Source organism: Colobus angolensis, unplaced genomic scaffold (genome assembly GCF_000951035.1).
Source record: "Colobus angolensis palliatus isolate OR3802 unplaced genomic scaffold, Cang.pa_1.0 Scaffold96, whole genome shotgun sequence".
In the NCBI taxonomy this organism is placed as follows: Eukaryota; Metazoa; Chordata; class Mammalia; order Primates; family Cercopithecidae; genus Colobus; species Colobus angolensis.
The window spans coordinates 871,500-879,902 of NW_012123598.1; the positions used below are offsets into that span (position 1 = coordinate 871,500).

Below are 8,403 nucleotides of genomic sequence, written 5' to 3' on the forward strand. Positions count from 1 at the left end.
GGACAAAACTTTACCACATGAAATCCTTTTCTTATATAAAATTATTTTCTTTTCTTACCAAAAATACATATTTATGTCTACAAATCTTTTCTCTCTCTCTCTTTCTCTCTCTTACACGTTCTTTTCTACCTTTTAAAATAAATAACTTTTAAATAACCTCTAAACTACATAAAATTATTGTTTTCTCAATAAAAATACAACTTACAGAGTTATATATTATTGCAATTCTTACTTTTAGTAAACTTAAATTTTAGTGAAAACTCAGGAAGCAATAAATCTTGGACTGTTTATCAGATGTTAGCATTTTATAGCTGAAACCATTCTATAATTTTTAGAAACATGTTTTTTTCATATTATAACCCATTTTTAATTGGAAAACACCCACAACATCTAATGGGTATTTATTATTCAATTCAAAATAATTATAAGATTTTAAATGACATGAAAAGTTTGTCTACAAGCACTTTTCCCATTTATATGTACTTAGTTCTTTCATTTTTTTTAAGGATTCTTTCTTTTTTATTGTGAGGTCAAATTTACATACATCAAAACATACAAATCTTAAGGATATTATTCAATGAGTTTTGGAAAATATGTACACCTGTGTAACTCAAATCTCTATTAATATACAAAACAATATTGTCAATCCCAAAATTCCCTCATGCTGCTCATCAATCAGTCTCCAATTCTATCTCATTAGAGGCAACCACCAATTTATTTTCACCACACATTAGTTTTGCTTGTTGTAGAATTAGCATGAATGGAATGACACAGCATGCATTCTTTGTGTAACTCTTCTTTCACTCAGCATGTTTTTCTATATTCATCCATTTTATTGCATGTATAGGCAGTTTGTTCCTTTTTTGCTGAGTAGTATTCCATCACATGAACCTACCATACTTTGGTTATTTTTTCTCCTATTGATTGACACCTGGGCTGTTTCCAGATTTTTGGCTATTTTGACTATAGCTGCTAAGAACATTCATGTACAAGTTTTTTTTTTTTGTTTGTTTGTTTTTTTGCATATGTGGCCATATGTTTTTATTTCACTTGGGTAAATACTTAAAAACGAAATCACTGGATCATGTAGTAGGTATATGTTTAGGGTTTTTTTTTTTATTTCCAACTTTTATTTTAAGGTCAGGGGTACATGTCAGGATGTGTAGGTTTGTTACATAGATGTGTGCCATAGTGGTTTGCTGCACAGATCATTCCATCTTGTAGGTATTAAGCCCAGCAGGCATTATCTGTTCTTCCCAGTGCTCTCCCTCTCACTCCACACCCTGCAACAGGCCCCAGTGTGTATTGTTCCCCACCATGTGTCTGTGTGTTCTCATCATTCAGCTCCCATTTATAAGTGAGAACATATGGTATTTGCTTTTCTGTTCCTGCATTAATTTGCTGAGGATAATGGCTTCTGGTTCTATCCAGGTCCCTGCAAAAGACATGATCTTGATCCTTTTTATGGCTGCATGTTATTCCTTGGTGTATATGTACCACATTTCCTTTATCAAGTCTGTCGTTGATGGGCATTTAGGTTGATTCCATGGTTTTGCTATTTTGCAATGAACATGCACATGTATCTTTATAATAGAATGATTTATATTCCTCTGGGTATATACCCAGTAATGAGAGTGCTGGGTCAGATGGTATTTCTTCCCCTAGGTCTTTAAGGAATCACCACACTGTCTTCCAAAATGATAGAACTAATTTACACTCCAACCAACAGTATAAAAGCGTTCATTTTTCTTCACAACCTTGCTATCATCTGTTGTTTTATGACCCTTAAGTAATAGCCATTCTGACTGGTGTGAGATGCTATCTCATTGTGGTTTTCATGTGCATTTCTCTAATGATCAGTGGTGTTGAGCTTTTGTTTTAAAAAATGTTTGTTGCCTACATAAATGTCTTCTTTTGAGAAGTGTCTGTCCATGTCCTTTACCCACTTTGTAATAGCGTTGTTTTTTTCCTGTAAATTTGTTTAAGTTCCTTGTAGACACTGGATATTATACTTTTGTCAGATGGATATATTGCAAAAATTTTTCTTCCATGCTGTAGGTTGTCTGTTCACTCTGATGATAGTTTCTTTTGCTGTACAGAAGCTTTTTAGTTTAATTAGATTCCATTTAAAAAAAATTCCATAGCTTTTGCTTTTGTTGCTACTGCTTTTGGCATCTTTGTCATGAAATCTTTGCTTGTACCCATGTCCTGAATGGTATTGCCTAGATTTTCTTCTAGGGTTTTTATAGTTTGGGTTTTTACATTTAAGTCTTTAATCCATCTTGAGTTGATTTTTGTATATGGTATAAGGAGGGGCTCCAGTTTCAACTTTCTGCATATGGCTAGCCAGTTCTCCCCATACCATTTATTAAGTAGGGACTCCTTTCCCCATTGCTTGTTTTTGTCACATGTGCACACACACACAAACATCCAAAAGCTTTTACCTCAGAATTTTAGCCATGAGATAGCAATACAAACTCACCATTGTATAAAGATAGCTGCATCCAAATTATTTCTAACAAAATTGGAACCCGTTCACATGGTTAAACTTTGTTTGCCCTGGTAAGTAATTCAATGAAAGCTGTGGACCAAAAGCAAAGCCGTCTTCATGGTAGTTTTGATTGTAAAAACTTCTTTTTCATTTTTTTCTTCAGTTTCAGACAAGTTTCCAAGTATTGCCATTTCAGTTAGACCATAAATAATAAGTGTTATTTCAGCATCAGCAACTTAATAACAGCAGATTCAAAGCTGGCAGAGAAGAAAATAAGGAAGATACAGAGCTTTAGAAGACTCTACTTAACTCTGTAGTAGCAGATTAACCATTTAAGCTCTAAATTTTCCTTACTGTGCACAAAACCAATATTGACCATTGCACTCAGGCATCCATGGTGTCTTATTGAGGCCAGTGGGCATCACTGGCACCCTGTCTCAGGTAGTGTCCCATAGGTACCTTAACCTCATAATGGAGATTTCTTCCAATCCCCCAAAAGTGATCCCTTAACCTCACAGCCTCTGAATCGTCCTCCTTTTGGTACAGCAGCCAAGGCCACCTTGTCTTTAGGGCCTCAGGGAGGAGGAAGAGGAGGAGGAGGAGGAGGGGAAGGAGGAGGAGAAGAAGAAAGAGGTACTTTTAAGAAGGGGAGAATCCAAGTTCCTCCAGTGCATGGAAACTGGCATGTAGGAGGTTTTCACAGACATAAGAGAACAAACTCTAAGAGGAATAAACAGAAAGAAATAGAAACACACACACATAAAAGACTTGCTGGCAGGTCATTTCCTGGTTCTGTAGTCTACACTGTCAACCCTTCAGTTCCTCTCTCACCTTTCTAAGGACAGTTTTCTTTAAATCAATGTAATAATAAATTTTGTCATGCTTTTGGCTCACCCTCACATAGTCACAACTTATTTATTATTTATTTATTTATTTATTATTTGAGACATAGTCTCACTCTGTTGCCCAGGCTGGAGTGCAGTGGCATGATCTCAGCTCACTGCAACTTCCACCTCCTGGGTTCAAGCCATTCTCATGCCTCAGCCTCCTGAGTAGCTATGTCTACAAGTGTGTGCCACCACACCCAACCATTTTTTTTTTTAAATATTTTTAGTAGAGAGGGAGTTTCACCATGCTGATTAGGCTGGTCTCAAACTCTTGACCTCAGGTCATCTGCCTGCCTCGGCCTCCCAAAGTGCTGGGATTACAGGTGTGAGCCACCATGCCTGGCCGAGCCACTGTTCCCGGCCTCTTTAAATCAAAAGAGTAATAAATTTTGTCATGCTTTCAGCTCACCCTCACGTAGTCACAGCTTAGTTTAATCTTTATGTAGACAAGACTCCTAAAATCTTAAAACAAAGATGGTGTGTTCGTCTGCTTGCTTTCTGATGACGCCCTACTCTGTAATGGAATAGCTTCTAATAAACTTGCCTTTTTCACCGTGCTCTGTGACTTACCTTGAATTCCTTCCTGTGCGAGATCCAAGAACCCTCTTTTGGGATTTGGATCAAGACCCTTTTCTGGCAATGCTTTCATTTGCCTGCTCTTTGTCCTACTCATCCTGGGCATATGGTCAGCCTCCCTGCCCCTCACTGCCTGGGGGAACCGTTAGTGGACTCACTGAGCAAGCTCGCCTCACTTGCCCATGGGTGAGCAGCCAGACGGGAAGCTTTGCTTGGTCATTCCTGGGCCTAGAGGACCGACCCACTGTCCAGCGGGGATCAGCCTCCAGCTTTGAGGTTTGGGCATGAGTGGGGCCAACCTGCAGCAGTGCCATCCAGCTTCGGGGGCTCCACTGTTCTGTCACTCCAGCCTGGGTGACAGAGTGAGACATCATCTCTAACAAAGTTAAAAAAAAAAAGAAAAAGAAAAAGAAAAATTTGGAAGAAAATTCCACCAAGTTCCAAAATCCACAATTTAAATTTGCCATGTGTGCTGTGTACTGTCAAATCCACAAGAATGATGTGTAGGTACTGTACTAGGTAATGTAAGTAATCTAGAGATGAATTAAAGTATGCCTAAGCATGTGCATAGATTATATGCAAATACTATGCCATTTTACATGAGCCTTCAGTGTCCACAAAATTTGATATCCTGGGGGGGGTCCTAAAACAAATCCCCCAGGAATACTGAGGGAAGCGTTACACACATACACATATACATTCCTTCTACGAGTATAAAGAAACATTGGTGTGACACTTCAGATCAGTTACAGTGGTTACCTATGTTTTTGGGGTAAAATTTTGGTGAATGGTGCACACGTGGTGTGAGGAACGATTTTCACTGACTACCGTTATTTTCAAATTTTTGAAATTATCTAGTTTATTATTTTTTATTTTTACCACTTATCCTCAAGTTCTAAGTAACATATTAACTCTCCAAAACTTACATAAGGCGTTAGTTTTTTTGTTTTTGTTTTTTTGAGATGGAGTCTTGCTCTGTCGCCCAGGCTGGAGTGCAGTGGCGCGATCTCGGCGCACTGCAACCTCCCCCTCCTGGGTTCAAGCAATTCTGCTGCCTCAGCCTCTCGAGTAGCTGGGGTTACAGGCGCCCACCACCAACAGAAGGCGTTAGTTTTAAGGAGGAAGGTCACAGGAGCGCCCTCCTTCGTCGCCGCCCTTCTCGCAGTCCCAACCCTATCCTCGTGTCTTACAGGGCACTTGCCTGCGAGCGACTGCGGTTCCGCAACCCCCTGCACCGCAGAGCGCACGCGCAAGCCAGCCACGGCGCATGCGCTGCTGGTTTTGCTCGGGAGTGGAAACGTACAGTCAGGCAGTGGAGACGTTCAGTCAGGCCAGGGCGTGAGGCATGCGAGGTGAGTTCGCTGGGCCCCGGGGTAGGAGAAAGGCCGGCGCGCGGGCAGCCCAGCCAGCGGCCTGGGCGGGGCTGGGGCCCCAGTGGACGTGAGGGCGCGAGAGGCATCCAGTGCAGGGCAGCGCGCGGCTTCGTGAGGGAGACTCCGCGCCGGGTCCTACTGGGACCTTGTGGAAAAGCCACTCCAGAGGCGAGGGCTGCGTCTGACTGCCCTAAAATCACTGCCCCTGCAGGGAGGAACCCAGGACGGCCTTGCGCTGGTGGGTCCGGAACTCACCCCAAGGCTGGAGGCTGAGGCCTCAGAATCACTTGAACCCAGGAGGCAGGGATTGCAGTGAGCCAAGATTGCGCCACTGCACTCCAGCCTGGGCGCCTGAACGAGAGTCTGCCTCAAAAAAAAAAAAAAAGAAAAAAAGAAAAGGAAAAAGACTTTGGGAGGCCAGCGGATCACGAGGTCAGGAGATCGAGACCATCCTGGCTAACACGGTGAAACCCCGTCTCTACTAAAAAAAAATACAAAAAACTAGCCGGGCGAGGTGGCGGGCGCCTGTAGTCCCAGCTACTCGGGAGGCTGAGGCAGGAGAATGGCGTGAACCCGGGAGGCGGAACTTGCAGTGAGCTGAGATCCGGCGACTGCACTCCAGCCTGGGCAACATAGCGAGACTCCGTCTCAAAAAAAAAAGAAAAGAAAAAAAGAAACACCCCAATGGAAAGAAGTACGAAGGACGTGAACAATTTATAATTGGCTAGTAAATCCGAAACAAAGAGAAAGCCGTATTATTAATCAAAAGAAATGTAAAATTAAGGAATAAAATGATATATTTTAAAATCTGGCTAATTGACAACAGATTTTGAGGGATGATAATATTCTTGATTGGCAGAACCAGTTACATAATTTGCAGGGCCTAGTGCAAAATGAAAATGTGGGGCTCCTTGTCCAAAAAATTGTGAAAAATTTCAAGAGTGACAGTAAAGCCTTAAACTAGGCCTGTGGGCTTTATGAGAATGGGGCCCTTGTGACTGCCCTAATTACAGGCCCATGAAGATGGCACTATTGGCTTGTAAGGTGGACTGAGACGTAATCTTACCCATTGAGTTTGGAAGAAGTTGGTAGAAGCCATTGAAAGGAAAATTTGGCAGATTGTGTCAAGAACTTTTAAACACAGTTTATCCCTTTTGTCTGTGTAATTTGAGAACAAATACTTAGTTTCAGTGATGTTCATTATATCAGGATTTATAATAATGGAAAACAAAAATAAATGCTTTCAAATGGAAAAACTATTAAATTATAGAAATAAAAGGTGTAAGTTTTAGTGGGGAGAAGGAAAGAAAAAAATGTTTCCCCCCAGTGGCATCTTTGTTCATAGTTTCTTAGAGTGAGTGTAGCCTTTATGGAAGGTATGTTTTATTTCTCTGATTACAGAAGAAATGAAGGTTTGTTATAGAACATCTTAAAGCCAGAAAATAGTTTTGACAGAGAAAGTACAAAATCACCTGTAAAAATTACGTATAATATTACTGTTTGTACTTAACCCACTGGCGTAGTATTTTGGTTTACCGCCTTTTCTGTGCTTTATATGGTTAAGCTCACTGATACTATGACCTAGATAGATGTTTTCCTACTACTATAATACAGCTAAAAAATGTTTAGCGAGATATACATACGGAAAAGGGTACAAACCACAAATGTGTAGCTCAGTTTTCCGAAAGTGAATACACTGTGTCCACGTCATTCCTAGCTTTCCAGAAGCCCTCATGCCCGGTTCCAGTCATTACCACTCTTACCCCTAACAGCAGCCACTATTCTGAATTCTAACACTTTAGGTTTATTTTGCCTGTTTTTGACCTTTGTATAAATGGAATCATATAATATAGACCTTTTTTTTTAGTCTGGTTTCTTTCATTCAACAGCAACTTACATTCGTATTTTTTGTTTAGTGTTCCAGTATACAAATATATCAGCCTACGGTGGCTCTATCTCCTTGCCAACACTTGGTGTTGTCTGACTTTTTCATTTTGGACGTTTTGGAGGGTGTGTAGTGTTACCCTATTGGGGTTTTAATTCCTATATCTCTGATAACTAATGAAGTTTAGCCTTGTTTTATGTTGATTGGCTATTTATAGCTGTCATCTTTTGTGTAATACTTGCTCAGATCACCTCCACTCCACTGTCCAATCATAACTCTGCAGGCTAGTTGTAAGTCTCTACGTAATTTCTGCAGTTCCTGAGGTTTCTGTATCCTTTCAGCTGATACAACTCTGCCCACCATCTTCCACAGCATTGTGTACCAGAGCAACCTGCCTTTAAGAGTAGCTCTGTCTTGTAAAGGGCCAAGGTGTAGAGATGCCGGATGTGACAGGAGTTTCGGATCTCTTGAGGAATCCCTGCATCTTTTGTATGCGTGGTCAAGAGAAGAAACTAGAAACAGAGACACTGAAAGTTTCTCCTCAAAAGTTTGGGGATTTTCAGTACCTGTCAGTGAATAGGCCTTATCAAGCTGTGAGCCAAATCCAGGAGTTCTGTTTGCAATGGCTGCAGCTGGAGCTCCTCACTAAGGAGCAGATGATAGAGCAACTAGTGCTGGCACAGTTTCTGAGCATCCTGCCAGAGGAGATTCAGACATGGGTTAGGTCAAAACAACCCAAGAACAGCAAAGAGGCAGGAACCATGGTGGCAAACTTTATTCAGGCATGTGAGAAGGAAGGTGAGGAGGAGGAAGCAACTGGCTGCTTCTATTTATTGAATATCTGCTGTATGCCTGGCACATAATGGGAGCTGAATAGAAATTTGTTGAGTGAATGAATGAAATAATGCATTTTATACATTCAGTCTGATCTGCCTAATCTCATGTGAGATGAAAGAAATTTGGGGGTGGGGTTATTTTTAAATTTTTATTTTAAGTTCAGGGGTGCATTTGCAGGTTTATTACATGAGTATATTGGATGATGCTGAAATTTGGGCTTCTAATGATTCTGTCACCCAAGTAGTGAACATAGTACTAGATAGGCAGTTTTTCAACCTTTGCCCTCCTTCCTCCTTACCCCCTTTTGGAATTCTCCGTGTTTATTGTTCCCATCTTAGTGTCCATATATACTCA

At 40.9% G+C, this 8,403-nt stretch overlaps 1 long non-coding RNA gene across 1 annotated transcript in view; it reads right to left on the minus strand.

Annotated features, from left to right (window-relative positions):
* Positions 1-1,089: 1,089 nt before the first annotated feature.
* LOC105504827 overlaps positions 1,090-8,403 on the minus strand; it is a 9,722-nt gene continuing 2,408 nt past the window's right edge. Inside the window, exon 3 of the long non-coding RNA XR_001000659.1 lies at positions 1,090-2,748. This is a non-coding gene — a long non-coding RNA (uncharacterized LOC105504827). The remainder of the gene's footprint in view (positions 2,749-8,403) is intronic.